Genomic DNA, 15725 nt, shown 5'->3' with positions numbered 1-15725 from the left:
CGATCCTACCTTTTACACAGAGTCACTTATTCATTCTCAGTCCTGGCTGCTGGAGGAGGCCAGGTTGTCTCCTTTCTCACCTTGAGCTTTCTGCATTAAGCCCATGCAGTGAGCATCCTTGTGCTTGCCTTAATGTTAGGGTGGTTGAGGTTCCTCAGAGAAGCATAGCTTTTCCTCCTACGGAATTATCCCTTATAGTGCAGTTTCAGTTGTGATAGGAGCAGGAGGGTTTAAATGCAGCTAGGAGCTGTATCCATGTGATATAAGGCAGAGCCTTCAACCTGTCCTATATTCCTCCTTTTGTTTTTTGGCATATCCTCTCCTCACAGACAGCATGTGTACTGGGGATGGGGAGATGCACTGTGGCAGCAGGTGAACAGGCAGAAGGGTGGGGATTGAGTGAGCTCTCTCATTTGGGATGATTTAGGAGAAGAACACAGGAAAACATGTGTTTCTAAAATCCTTACGACTCTACAACCACTGCCAAGCACAGCAGCTTGACTGCAGTACGAGGAACAGGAGCCCATCTCAGAGAGATGGCCTGCGTACAAACCTCCACATCAACATCACTGCAGTAACACAGGCTCTTTCCACACCAGTTAAAAAACCATTAAAATGCCATCCTTACCACACTGTACACACAAAATATCCACTAATCAGCATGCCAGAATAACTGCAGCTATCTCGGATGCCAAAGGTATAACCGATGGCACAGCAAAGATGACATGTGATGGGGACCATTGCTCTTCACACCACAGACTTTTTCCTGTATTCGAGTTCATCACAAATAGGTTCTTATATACTAAACTTATGCAAACAAATGCTATTTTGGCAACTTCCTTTGTCAGCACTTTTATGACAACAGATACATACATAATGCAGTGAATCTATCCCGCTGAAGAAAAAGGCAAGCATTTCTGAGGACATTAGAAAGATTTAGGGAGGAAAAAAAAATCTGGTCTGGAATGACAGTCAGTATCTTCAACAATTATCCATCGGTGCCTTCACTGGTGAAATTTATTGCAAACGAAGGAAAAGCAAACAGGACGTAAGAGGAGCAGGTAAGCCTCCTAAAGGCGAGCCTCTGCAAAACACCCCTCCAATTAGGCCTTGGAGCTTGCTTGCCATTTACACCACGGCGAAACACGCAGCGCTGACAGAGCTGGTTCCAGCGTGAGCTTGCACCGCACGACTGTCAGCAGCAAAGGCTCCCTCTTTGGGAGCTTTCCCGGGCCCTGATTCACCACCACAAACATCTGTAGCACATTATGCTGTGCATTTGTTATCTATAAGCTTTGAAAATAATGTCCTCTACCTGACTAAATAAATCACATTACCGCTTCAAGAGACATCGCAGTAAATACTCGATAACCAGGCAGATCGTGTTAGCGGAGCTCACTAGCCCGGCACCCTCAGAAGAGACTAATCCGTTTAGTCAAGCCTTGAAAGACCGGGCTGCCAGCAAAGCGCCATGTGCTGCCACCTGGGACCGGTCAGGGGCAGAGATTTTGGGATGCTGCGAGAGCAGAGCATCCTCCCCCGCAGCTCGGATCGCAGCAGCGGTCCCTAGTGCCAGCCAGTTTCCTAAACCGCAGCTGCGGGCAGACGTGCCGGTTTCAGGACGCTCCCTCTCTATTTCTGATGAGGATGCAGAGCAGTTTGTTGCACAGAAAAAGCCAGATATCTGGCACATTCAAATATGGGATGACCTAGTGATAAGTGTAATGCAGACTCCAGACTCTGTGCACGTTTTAAAAAGGCTCCTGGCTTGATCAAAAGGTCGGCATCACAAGGTTGTCCCAGGGCACAGGGAAGTAGGCAACGTCTTTGCTTAAAAATTTAACAAAGTAATTAAAATTAGTGACCGTCTTCAAGCTGGTGATGCCGCACCAGGTGTTCAAGCTGAGAGATGTTACCTCCAAAATATGTGCTGTATTTGGGGCTTGAAACAGCTGCTGCTGGGGTGCTCCAACTACATGGGATAGCCCCAGTGTCACAGCATTTTGAACCTGGAAAAGGACATGGATATCTCTTTTTATTGTACTTTTAACAACATTTTACGAGAATCAATGTAAATGTATCCTTCTGAGCAAAACAACGAGACTACAGTTAAAAATAAACTTGATTGCTAAGACGACCCAGCTGCAATCAAACAATAAAATACAAACCCCCAGACAGAGAAGGGAACATCAATCTTCCCTGTACTCCACTTTCCTGGCCTGAAAGGCCATCTTCCAAACCAAAAGAGAAGATGGATAACAGTCAGTTATATATGGACTTTTATATAATAGTGTATATACAAATACAATATATTATATAATATATAAAAAATATACCGGACTTCATAAAACAAGTTTATTTGACCATGTGCCTCCCCTCAGCCTCTGTACCGATAAAACTACACAAGTAAGGTGTTGTACACTTAATAAACACGGTTACACTGCTGTATAGACAACAGCAGTACATGCAAAAATGCACATAAATCTATTTTTGGCCTACTAGGATAAACAAAAAGGTCTACTGAGAACATGGATAGAGTGATTTTGATATTATTGTGCCTAGGAAATCAGGGAGATAATGAGCTGTCACAGTGAGTAACAGCTCGACACCAGTGATGTGGCTCCGAACGGTCGCAGCTACCAAACAATAATGTTTACTTCAGCGTTTCTGTCGAGATCAACTCGACGCCTCAGGCAATATTAAAAAGAATCATTTAGTCAACATACAAAATCCACATTCAACTGGAGAAAACTAATTACACTGAGAGTATAAAAAACTTGCAAAGCATTAAATCATGTCTGAAAAGACACCTCAGTACAACTGAACTGAGTGGAATTAGGAAAAGTCTCCTCCTCCGGTCTTAAAACGCTCGGGCTTTTTATTGCGACCAAGAAATATGTTTGATAGTTAATCTCTTGCAATAAAACCACCACTGGAGAAGTACACGTGCAGCAACGTGTTCAGTGATCCTTTTATGTCACTCGGATGATATAATGATGCTATACTTGCTTCTATCAACCAGAAGGTGTGATTATAGGGGAGGAGAAATTACTTTCAAGAAGTCTTCGTAAATATTTGGATTGGTTTTCATTCTACACCGTTTTAGGACTGGATCTGCTTTATTTCTTGAGACGCCTCGAGGATACAGGCTGCACCCAGCATCGCCTCCCCTGCTCCCCGGGACGCCTTGCGCCCTGCGACCCCGCGTGTCCCAAAGACACACTTCCCAGCTCACCCTGGCTGCCTGCAATAACTCAGAGAGAAAGAACAGCTGAGCAGGAGCAGCTGTGAGCATCCAGGGAACGACTTGTCTCCTCTTTCAACTATTTACAGAAAAAAACTTGCTGAGACTGTCCCTTTGGCTCTGCAGTTTTCCCACGGAAAACATAAATATGTTCAGAGGGTTGAATAAGTCAGCAAATATTCATTAGACAAACGCTTTACCTATGCACGTACTTTACACAAATACAAAGTGCTGAGAGAGGATTTTTCGCGTTGAATACCCTTAGCCCTGGAGCACTAGCCTGGGCAACGCGGCGCAGAGCCACCGCGCGCCCTCCAAACCCGCGGAGCGTCCTGGCGAGGAAGCCCCCTTCTGCAGCTTTATGGGCACGTTGAACGCAAAGAGTTACCCACGACTTGGAAACGGCGGGACTCGCAAGGGCTCCCCCATCCTTCGGCGGCGTTTAAGCAGCTCTGCCAGCCCCGTGCGATGCACGCAGATGGTCCCGCATTTGTCCAGAGGTTGCACTAGGTCTCCTGGAAAAAATTCTAGTGGGTGAATTTTTACTGGTAAAAGCGCATCAACTTCCAGGAATAGAGATTATAGAAAATATCTATTGTTCCGTCACTAAATGTTTCTTCCTTTTCATGCTGCTTGTGTGTGTGGTGCCACCCAGGGCAGCCCTGCGAGCCACGCTCGGTGCATGACAGCTGGCAGGCTGGGGGAAGTCGGTGCGTGCCGGCACGGAGAGCGAAAGCACGGCGAGGACGCACCATCCTTCCAGGAAATTGTTTGCTGCCATCTAATGTCATTTCCACATGTTGTACTGGCAAAGTTTTGCTGTCTCCACCCTGACTGCACCTGAGGACAAGCAGCAGAGCAAAAGAGGAAAAAAATCGCCATCCTTTTAGAAAACCTGCTGGCCCATTTCTCTTAGACAGCAGGTAGTGCCGTGCCATGTGTCCTCCTGGTCTCACCAAGGGTCACGATCGCCCAAACTCCCCTTGCCGGGCAGCAGCACTCTGCTAAGTTAGACACTGGTAAGTTTAGCATGCTTAAATTTATCCATGCTGGCTGCTATCTTCTTTTTAACTGATTCCCTCATGTCTCTATTAGAGGAACCAGATATTCACAAGCGATGCAAAACTTATGCACTCTGATAAGTAAAAATGACTTTTAGTTACTCCCGTATGTACAGGATAAAAAGCCAGCTGAGGTTAGCCTCCACTACAGCCTATTCTTCTCCCATTTCCTCATCTTTTTTTCCAGAAAACATACTCCGTGTCACTGGAGACAAGGGGATCAGCTCAGTTCAAGCAGCTGGAAAAAGGCAGGACAGTCTCAGGGACATAATCCTTCCTGTGCGCCCCGCAGTCACGCCGGAGTCAGCATGCTTCGCTGCTGCACACAATTACCTGCCAGGTTTTATGTCTGCAAAATCCTGAGAAACAATAACTCTAATTCCGAGCATTTCACCCTCGTCAGTAAACAACAGCAAATTCTGCAGAAGCACATTTACAGGGCAATTGTTGAATCTGGGTCAGCTAGAAAAACGCGTGTTTTCCGACGGTTTCCCAGGCAGACGGAGCCTGCCACCAGGTGTCACTAACTTCTCGATTAACGCAGACCAGATCCGAAAATGCTCCTTTATCAGCTGTTACTCAGGGCTCGATTTTCACACGGACCAACAACAACCAAGGGAAGATGGCCACTTGCTCCTCCAATATCGGAAGTCATTTGTCTCCGTTCTTTTACGAAAGCTTTCGTTAAATTTGCCTCTGAATAATTATTTTATGTTTGCTTCGTTGGCAGCCGTTACTACTGCCTGCTACCTTTTAGAAAAAGAAAACGTATTGCCACCACCGAGTCTAATTTTTGTCCCCGCGAAGGATGCTTGCGAGGGGGCGCTGGCTCTACACAAGGCAGGCGGAAGCCTGCCCCAAATTATGAGGAGATAAAGTATTGCTGCTTTTGCTGTACTGTGCAAAACTAACACAAGAGAAGTCATGTCCCGATTTCCCAGAGGGGAACAACTTTGGGACAATTCCACAACTCCAGCTGGGGGGGGGGGGGGGGGGTTAGTCCACAAATCGGTAAAGCAAGGTACAAAAACACAGTTAAAGAGAGCCTTGGAAAAATCCCTCTGTAAGCGGTAACTGTAAAAGGCCCCGTTAATTGTCCTGAAGTCTGGAGCAAAAAACTTTCTGCATCAATCTGAAATAACTCAAAAGTGGGAGGGACAGAAAGAAAGAGAAGCAGCTGCAGTAGGGGAAATCACCTTTCCAAATACTTTTGTGTGATAGTGGACACGCATGACATTCCTAAAATCAGCTCAAAGTAAGAACTAGAGAGAAAACATGAGTTACTAATTCTTTTGTATGAGTTATGAAAGTACTTTAAAAAAAAAGAAGAAAAAAGTATCACAAGAGATAAAGTGCTACAGGCCCCAGCGCAGGGCTGCACAGGGAGAGGATGGAGGAAGGGTACCCAGAGGAGGCTCCCAGCGCTAATTCTGGCACTGCTGCCCCAGTACGCAGTGCCGACAGACACTGCCACGCTTTAAAGACCATCAGTAGGGAAATATTCCTGCAGCATCTTGGCACTGCCTCGTCACATGAAAGACAAACCCAGAGGGACTCAAAACTCTCTTTTTATTCTGAACCAAGCTGCCATGGATACAGATCTCTTTAACTGGGAACAGACCTTCCCCACTGGTCAACAGGCCCCAGGTCCTTTGGTTGAAGCAAGCAAACTCTTGCAGAATGACGAGCCTTAACAGCAGACTTGAAACCTCCAGTCTTCCAAAGATTAAGACTTTCTGCTCTTCTTCCTCTCCCCCTGATTATCCATGCTAGCGCTGGAGCCTGGTCAAACACCCCAAAAGCTAAGGCATTCATCGGGCTCGTCCTCATTTCACCATATTCTTGGAGGCTGCCCCTATAATGCCCACCGAAAACATCCTTACTGGTGACCGGATCTGTTAGGTTCAGGGATGATGTTGCCCAGATTTTCACGGAAGACAATCTCTGGATTCTGAATTTTTGCAGATGCTTCATTAGGCCATGCAGATGATGAATTTGAGAGACAGATGCAAGACCAGAAAGAAGTTTTTTTCCTTTCTTTTTTAAAGGCATTGCTTTATATGTCATCTGCTACAGGACTATTTCCACTTTGGACAGTCAAAGCTTAAACTACATCAAGCTTAAATTATGATCTTCAAGCCAAAGCTAAAAAAAAAAAAAACCTGCAAGAACGTCACCTATATTTGAAAATCTTAAAGTTTTCAATTCAATGCAAAACTGCAAGTAAAATTTCTCCAATTTGATTTTAAATATGCCATGCAAAATTTGCAGCCCAACCTTGCCTGCAAGCATTGCAAAATCTCACGGGTATTATATGAGATATCAAAAAGAAGCTGTAATCTTGAGTAGCAAACTGCAAATCTGGCAGTCTGAAAACCAAAAGTGATAACTGCAGTTTCAGGACAGGCATATTAGCTGAACTGTTCTGGTAAGATCTTCAGTAGTGATCTCAGTGTGTTCAGTAAATTCATCACTATGAATATGTATTTTGCGCCTCTTTCTGATTCTCCGCAGAGCCAGAAAGACACTGTGTTTCCACGAGGAATTGCACATTATGCCTTTGAGTCCATGGCACATTTCACACTGCATATTCTGCTGCAAAAAACAGCATTGTGGGGATGCACAGTGAGTGATGCAGAAACACCCCAGGTTTGGCCTTGCTCCTGCAGCTGGATCAGGGCAGCACCTTCCTCACAGACCCAGAATCAGGTCCGTTGCATCAACGGTGCTCACAAATAACTGGCTGAGCAATTTGCCCAGTGAAAGTCTCTTTCCCACCAACAGAACCTGGCTCAAGCAAGCCGAGAGAGCTTTTGTTCTGCTTTGATTTGGCATCTCGTTATCCCACTCTCCACAACGAGCAGATGTGAGGAGGCTTTTCACTTTTGGAGCATTGCAGAATCCAGACTGGGTGGAAAATGCTGCACAACACCAGACAACTGCCCAAACACATCCAAGTGCTATATCCTCTTATCCCTTAACCTCCTGGTTAATCTAGAAGTAATTCCAGACTTTCTCCTTTATTAAATTCTTGGGAATAATTACTGTTTTTATCGCTGTCTAAAGATGCCCAGTTTCATCAGCAATGGCAGCAGGGGAAGAAGGTTGTCCCATCACTAAATCAGTGACTGGGACTCAGGAGCCCTGGATTCACTTCCCAGCTCAGACACCGGTTCCCTGCATGAGCAAACACCAGTCTTTTCTGCCCCTTGCCTTCCCGGGTATTAAAGAGCAGTGGTAACACTTTGTTCCTCCACCCTTCTTGCCTCTAAAAGCAGGGAGGGCATGTTGCAGCACTTACTACAAGTCACATTTCAGTACAGCACTCAAGGCAACGCAAAGGGCGAAGTGAATGACTAAACGCTGCTGAAGGGTTTTAATTGTGTTTTTATCAATGGTGAGTCATTTCAAGTCAAGAGGTGTGACAATATACCCTAAATCATACAGGATTACTACACCATGTCAAACAAACATATAATTAAGCAGCTTTAATATGTTAACGGTTTGGAATCAGATTAGTGTTGTATTAGGCTAATAGAGTTGGTCCCCATTAATCCAGATCAATTGCTCAGCTCTGTTAGTTTATTTAGATTTTTCAGAAATTTAAAAACATAACTCTCTCAGCAGAACGTGCACACGCTGTAGGACAGGACGAATTCATCGAGATATTTGGGTGCATGGATAACCCAAGTGCAGCTTAACCAGTTCAACCGCATGATGCGAAACGAAACCCTCTAATCCCCCACGATGAGATTTTTGCGCTGTAGGAATACAGAGGGTACCACTAGAAGAGACGATGCATCTGGGCAGCAAGGTCCTGAAGCACCTTTCCACATGTGAAAACGCTACTGATCCCTCTGCGGCTTAATGCATCCCAACAGGCAGTATTAGAGCCCAGCATCGCCTCCTGTCTCGGGTGCAGGTAACTGAGGGAGTGCTGCTTTGGGGGACCAAAATGCCAGCATGCAAGGCACAGACGCACGCAAAAGCTGCTGCCTGGCTTCCCAATGCTGATCAAGCTTTAAATACGGGGCTTTACGGATCACACACATCAAGGGGGCAGTATGGGGACATCTGCGCTTGTTCTTCTGTGAACGAACCCAAACGCAGGGTTGCTACCACAGCCGTTTCTCTGCGCCAGCTGAGAAAGAGTCTTTGCTCTCCATCCGCAGACTGCTCTTAAGGATGATTATATAGACACATCCAACTGGAAGAAACTGTGAATACTGGGGCAAGGAAGGAGGCCAAGGGAAACGACCCCTACAGCACAGGTGAGATTTAATACAGCCTCCAGAAAGCAACTTCCAAACTACTCCTGCCACATCAAACAGACGAGCTGCAGCAGAGCGACACATCTGCCCAGCAAGGTTTGGTGCAGGTTTCAAACTGGAAGCTGATGCTTCAAACCCAGATTGCTACAGCCACCCATGCACTCACTCTCCACTTTCTTTCTATATATTTGCGTGTGTTTGTGTATGTACACATACATATTTACGCCCACATACACACATATGCATGTTCTCCATACATATATTTTTTCTGCATTCCATATATACATTCTATATTGTGGCAGTTAAATGATGAAATTTTACTGCTTTAGTTAAGCTGGCTAAGGCAAAAATCACACATTATGGATACACTCTCTTTTAAGCCAATTTTGTGTTGCTTTATACTTTCAAAAACAGAGTAAATTTAAACAAAACCTATGTATTTTTCTATACCAGTTGAAGTAATTCATTTTAGAAGTTAATTTAAGCTTATAAACAACTGCAGTTCTAAAGAGACAATGTCTGAACTTATTGTCTGCATTCAAGGTAGCATTCAAACAGCTGGAGATATATTTGATTTACATTATGTGGTGCAAGTGAGTCACCCAAGCATCCATAAAGCAGACTATACATGTATAAGAAAGTGCCAAAGAGCTAATTCATCACACTCTGAGACAAATTTAGCGGTTCTGAAGGCAGGATGCTGTAGTCACCTGGCATTTTGTCACAGAGATTTTATTCACAGTGAAATGTTATTCTCAGTACAGAGTGCTAGGCCTTGAGCCACAAACATAAATCCTGGTCCACAGTGTTTATGCTATTGGGGACAAAAAGCCCGCTTAGAAATATTGCAGGGAAAATGTCACGCAACGAGCTCTCCGTGATGGACTGACATGGAGATGTCATGTATCTGTTTTGTTTATGAGGGCAGTCAGATATTTTTGTTTGCAATCAAGCACTTACCGATGTGTAGCTTGCTAAGACGAAAATACTCCATGGCAAAGACAAGAGGAAGAGAAGCTCAAGCAGCAGCAAGCATCCTTGCACGAGAAGGACACAATACTGTGCAGAAGCAATATGCTATAAATACTCCTCTTCGTTTATATTGGCATTTACAACACTCAGCAGTAAACGATACATAAAATAGATGGCCATGGACACTTACCTTCAAGGGTAGCTTCAGTGACATGCTATTAACACATATTTGTTGACCATTTTGATACCAAGTAGGGAACAGTGTTGGATCAAAGCCTTCCTGGGCTCTCCACGCATTTCAGTAGGCTTCTACTAACCAGGACAGATGTGGGAGACGATTTCCTAAGAGCTCCCACAAGTGCAGTTGGGACGCCAGGAGGTCCACCTTCCTCCTCCACCGACAACGAGGGACTGCCTGACTGAGCCTCAAGAAGAATTGCCGTTAATTCCCGTAATACGCTATGGGTCCCTATTAGCCTTTTTCTTTTCCATAAAGATTGAAACAATGCGTTGCATGATGCAGCTGGAAAGGAATTTCCTGAAGATTTTTTTCTGGTGTGTTTCCCCCTTTAAAAATGTTGATTTGTCAAAAAAAAAAATTTTCACAGGAAGGATGACACATTTTGCACAGATTTTTTTTTTTCTCATTATAGCAATGCTTTTTTGCACGTCTCCTTGCTATCGCGAGGTGATTTAAAAACAAACACCAGAAAGGAAACCTGTCCTCAGCCAGCTCTTCTGCAACGCATAGGTGTGGTCCAGCCATAAACATGTAGAGTCAGGGATCTTGGGTCTCATCCCCAGGTCCACCTCTTCCCTTCAGCACCTCCATGTAAAACCTCAATGAGGTTTTATATCATTGCTTGCAAGATTTTGACGCTTATTTTGGCATATCGGATAGAGCACGGTTTGTTTTTTACATTTGGGAAGGGAGGAGGTATTGCCTAAACACACAGAAAAACAAAATATGATGGAATAAAACATTTACTTTTCAGTACTAGAAGCTTAGATTATCATTTTATCTGTGTTTATATATGGTGACTATATTCAGGTGAGACTAAATGAAAGTACTAAGTGTCATGAGCTCAAAAGTACCGTTTTCTAGGTAACAGCGCATTTATGAAGACAAATTTATGTCACAATTTCACTCACACTCAAATCTGAGGGAATGAGCTGGCATAATTGACAACTCAATCTTTTTGACATATTTTTAATTCACTTAAAAAATAAATGAAAACACAAAGTAAGAATGTTCAGTTTAGAGGATAAAGAAACACGCAATCAATGTCTTCCACTACCCTCAGCTGGAGGCGACACTTTCCCTCAAATACAATATTTATCTTCATCTTTCCAAATTATTCGCTGTTATTACTATTTTTTCCTCAAGACATGCCAAGATATTACTTTCCAAATTACTGGTTTCTATTCTTAGTTACCTACAATTTTCAACTCCCACTGCACGTTAGCGAAAGTTAGGGACTTTCAGTCACTTGGAGCTAGAGGTAGGAAGCTCACGGGACTATTTGCATTAAATCAGCACCTTGGCGTTGAGCCCATGATTAGGGTGCCACGGCTCCAGGAATCCTCCAAAAACACCCTGCGAGAGCTGCTGCCCTCAGCAAAGGGGTCAGCATCAGAGGGAGGGGAAGGGAAACCGAGGCACCGCTTTCCAGCAGCCCTCCGTCCTGGCTATCAACCTGACCGATGCCTGCTTGCAGCTCTTTCTCCCAGCCACCTCCAAGAATAGATTACATGTTGAATAAATTACCCTGCATATGGCTAGGGCCTCTGCAGAACATATTGCTTAAACAAGTGCCAATTGTTTGGCAGTTGCAACAAATTTGGCCAAACCACACGAGAAGATCCTGTTCAGAGTCGTGTTTGCGTGTCATCCACTTGCCACGGTATTTTTAGAGCTATCTGCGAGCTCTCGCGTTTCTTCCGAGCACTGGCACTTTCAGGGCTGGAAAACCACCTGCGTTGGCCAAGATGGGCACAGGTCAAGGAGAAGCAGCAGTCTAAGCACCACTGCGTTGTGTGCACTCAATAAGCGCCGGTACCCTTTCTCTGTAAGGGGCAGAGGGAGCAGACAACTGGAGCATTTGGATCCAGATCTTCTTTTTTTAGGTACCACCTTTCAATGCTTTGCGACAGCTAAAAGCAGCACAAGGATTCCACATTCAGTTCTGAACTTCTCTGTAACCTTTGCGGTGGCATTAGCATAAGGCAAGGAGACATATTTTGACTCCCATCTGTGCAAATCCTCCCTGTGCTGCAGAATCAACATTCTGTCAACCAATTATTTTATGCTGTATCACAGCACTGGGGAGGGGGTTGGGGGGGGGGAATCATCACACCTACAATCAAAAGAGCAAGGTTTTGCAACATAGCATGTACTAAAGATGTCTGTCTTAAGTCAAACTAGCAGCCATATTTTATTCAAGAAGCATGTAAACAAATCTGGCACATTCATTATAAAAAAAAAAAAAAATTGTGTACCTAGCATGTTCATCACATTTCAGCTATTCCATTCCTCCCTCCCCACCGAGCTCCATGGAGACAAGTCAATCACAGTTAACCATCTGGTAATCCTTAGTCCAGGCTGTGCAGCTGCTACCTACCATTTTTAATCAGAACTGTGTCTTCCATTCATGCTAAATAGGAGGCACGAACAGCTGCTTGGCCAACACTTTCAAGCAAGCTCGCGCTCGCTTGCTCTCTCTCTCTTTAGTATTCCTGGCTTCTCTTCCTTTCAGATCTACATTTTGCCCATGTTTAACAAGCTTTCCCTTAAAAAAAATAATAGTAGTGAAACAAGAGGAAAATGTTTCTGATTGATTGACAGGTAAAACCTTTAGAGCTCTGAACAAGTTCTTGGGGACAAGAACTGCAAGCACAGGGTCTACCTTTAGAAAGTAAAAATCAGGGTGCCTATGGAAACATGTCGTGTTCCTACCTACAGTGCTCTGCAGGACACCTGCCCATTGCACGTTTCAGGCAGTGAAGGCTTCAGGCATTCCCGAGGCTAAAATGAATTCAAATTATTAATACAGGAATTCATTTTTAAAAATAGGCACAGTAATGCAACTCCAACATGCAACGAGACTTTGCTGCAGGCTTTGCTGCATCCCAGCATCCATGCAGAAGCCAGAAGCTCACTTCCAGCAGATGAAGGTCAAGGTTTATATATCAATGGCTTGTTATCGCCCTGCAACACCAAACCTGGCTGTCTGGATGGTCTGCTTGCGTGGAGAGAAGCAGCTTCCCTACAAACCATGCCTTAGTTTCTCCCATCTTCTAAAGAGCTTTGAGCTTATTTCTGCTAGGAGGTCCAACTTCTATAGCAGCTACCTATCCTTCCCCAGAGATGTCCATACAGATCTTGCAGATGCCGGCGCAGCCCCGCGCTGGGCACACGTGCCGAGTCCTCACTCCCTCCCCTCCCCACGCAAAGACTGTAGACACCATGTTACGGCTTACCACAACATGAAGAAGTCCACTGTTATCCAATGGGACACACAGATTTGCTGCAGTCAAGACGACAGCCATGGCAATTTACAGTAATGTCATCTAGTAGAAATTTCTCAAAAAAAGAAAAAAAGCTACCCACTGCATGATTTCCACCAGGATGTTGCCCGTGCATACACTGAGGTATTATTTTAACCTGCTTTTTAAGGTGAGCCCCTACATCACATCTTCTTGTGAAAACTTTCTTTGCAATTGTTTTTTCCCCAAATCCTCCTTCAGCCAGGAGATGTGTTACTTTCAGCAGAGCGGTGTCTTGGAATAAGGAATTCACCAGATCCATCACCTCCGCCTACTATGTAGCAACAAAAGTCACAATTTACACCCAACCCCCCAAAGCAGTGTTATAACACGGTAGAACATTGCTATCTGTTCAACCTAACAACAAATAAAATCAACATGAGGGTCAGGCCGAAAATAAAAAGAGACAGGATGATAGAGCTATTATAAAACACTATCTTTAATAATGACATGGCATAGGAAGGTAAAATCTTGTATGGGCAAATCAATCTGTTTCCCCTAACAGAAAATGAACAAAGGACATTTTCTGTGCAAAACAGTGACATAAAGGTTAATAATCATGTATTCCTTCTGCTCTACCATGAATTCATTATTTAACTTCTCAGAGTTTACCACAAGTAAGAAGAAATTGATAACAGGATAGTGTTTCATCTAGTATAGCAAAATTACTCCAAAACACAAAACATGTCAGATCAGATATTAAGAGAAAATAAAAACGGTCTAGAAATGTGGTAGAAAGACCCTGTGAAATAAACAGCTCTGAGATAATCAGTGCCATCAGAACGATAGTTTATTCTCTTATGTATTATGCATTCACACACACAAAACTATAACAAACATTCTGCTTTAATAGCATTTCAGTATTTTATAGGTGCTAAAGTTTTCATTGCCATATCCAAATGTGCAGATTTACTTCAATTCTTGCATCAGGTAGTGTGGACTGGAGAATCTTTGTTTCTCTGCTACAAATTAAAGAATAACATACGAACCCTATATTAGTCCTTTTTGGCAGCCTTGTTTCAACCACAGAAACCTTCACCTTGAGAGGGGGACGAATGCCCGTACATCTCTAGGCAACGGGCAGACTGCTAGCAATGAAAACGGGGCAAAAGGAAAGAGCGCAAGGAATTAAAATGGATAATGAAAAGCACAAGTATGGACGATTCTTTGGGGAAAAGTGTATAATACAGTGGAACGGTTTTCTGCCTGCAAATTAACCAAACTGGAATTACGTGCTGCTCACATCAAACTCGCCCTTTCTGGAGGCCGTCTTCTGCTTGTAGGTCACTATTACAGCCTGCAAATATTTTGTGCAAGTGTTGTTTGATGACAACCTTCCCACTGTGTGTCCCCCTGCGTTACAGGGCCAAATGGCCTCTCCTTGTAAGTTCAGGATACAAAACTCAGTAAAAGCCAAACAAAAAATACATATGCCAAAACCAGGCAGCACTGAATTATATCAGTGTTAGGTGCACCATGAGAACCAACAGATTTTGTGGTTGTTGCCCTGGTTGGGGCAGCTACTTTACCCACTCAACGGATAACACTGAAACCATAGATGCTTTTCCAAAGGTGATAATCTCATAGAAACTCTGGGTCAGATGCAGTCTGAATGACGTGGAGTAAAACTACTACATGCCAAACAAGTGCGGAAAACATCACATGTGACTGAAGCTAAGAGCAAGAGGTTTCCTCAGTCATCGTAATGCTAAAAAGCTAAGCTTTTTAGCCAAAATACTCTTACCTCTTATCCTAAGAAGCAATGCCCATGTTGTCAGCGGTTGCTATTTCTGGCAGAAAAGCTCATTCTTTGATGACACTACTGTTAGACCAAAAGGGACCATCTCTACAGATAACAAAATGTTTCCCCAAGCCTTTGATTGCTTTGATTGAATCAGGTGATGTTATCCCTTCCCTTGGTTAGAAGTTGCTGTTATAATCAGGAAAAGCTTGTGGCACCTAAAACACTTGATAGCCAGGTGAAATCAGTGACATACCATTAATCCACAGAGCAATGAAGGCAGTGTGGAGCTAGACCTAAACAGATACACATCCACTGCAGAAAAGACTCAGAATTGGCTAGATGCTTCTGCACTGGCATAAGATGTACAGCTCTACCTCAGATTAAAAAAAATATCCAGTGTGAAAATATCAGATGAGCTGGGGTGCTGAGCACAGAATCCATGCAATGAAGAGTTTGAATATAATAATTTCTTTTAATTTTTTTTTATCATAAAATAACACATTCCCTTTGGGCAGAATCCCACCTTTACAGAATTTGGCCTCAATAAAAGAATGTATTCTTCCTTAGATTTACTCCTGAATAAAAAACAGCTTAGCGTCTCTGTTGGCTTTGAGGCATAAACAAATCAAAACCTGCCAGATGCAAGCCTTAACAATGTTATGAAACATAACAAACTGAAAGGATTTAAAGAGAATGGCAACATCTTTAATCAAGGAAGCAGAATGAACTGGAAATCTGGAAAAATAACTTGTGGCTAATATGCAGATTTTATCAGCTTGTGGATCAGAAGCCACACTTTGCTGGAAGTTGTATCCTTTCTGCTAATTTTCTGAGATGAAAAAGGCACTTGTGTTCTTTCTATAACTGATTGCTCTGCCTCCATGCCT

The 15725-nt window shown here is 43.7% G+C and overlaps 1 protein-coding gene across 1 annotated transcript in view; it reads right to left on the bottom strand.

Annotated features, from left to right (window-relative positions):
• Positions 1-15725, bottom strand: part of SYNPR (synaptoporin) — a 108906-nt gene that overhangs the window by 73644 nt on the left and 19537 nt on the right. The gene's annotated exons all lie outside the window — the stretch shown is intronic.

The sequence above is a fragment of the Apteryx mantelli genome, chromosome 12 (genome assembly GCF_036417845.1).
Source record: "Apteryx mantelli isolate bAptMan1 chromosome 12, bAptMan1.hap1, whole genome shotgun sequence".
In the NCBI taxonomy this organism is placed as follows: Eukaryota; Metazoa; Chordata; class Aves; order Apterygiformes; family Apterygidae; genus Apteryx; species Apteryx mantelli.
This window is presented reverse-complemented; position numbering and strand designations above follow the sequence as displayed.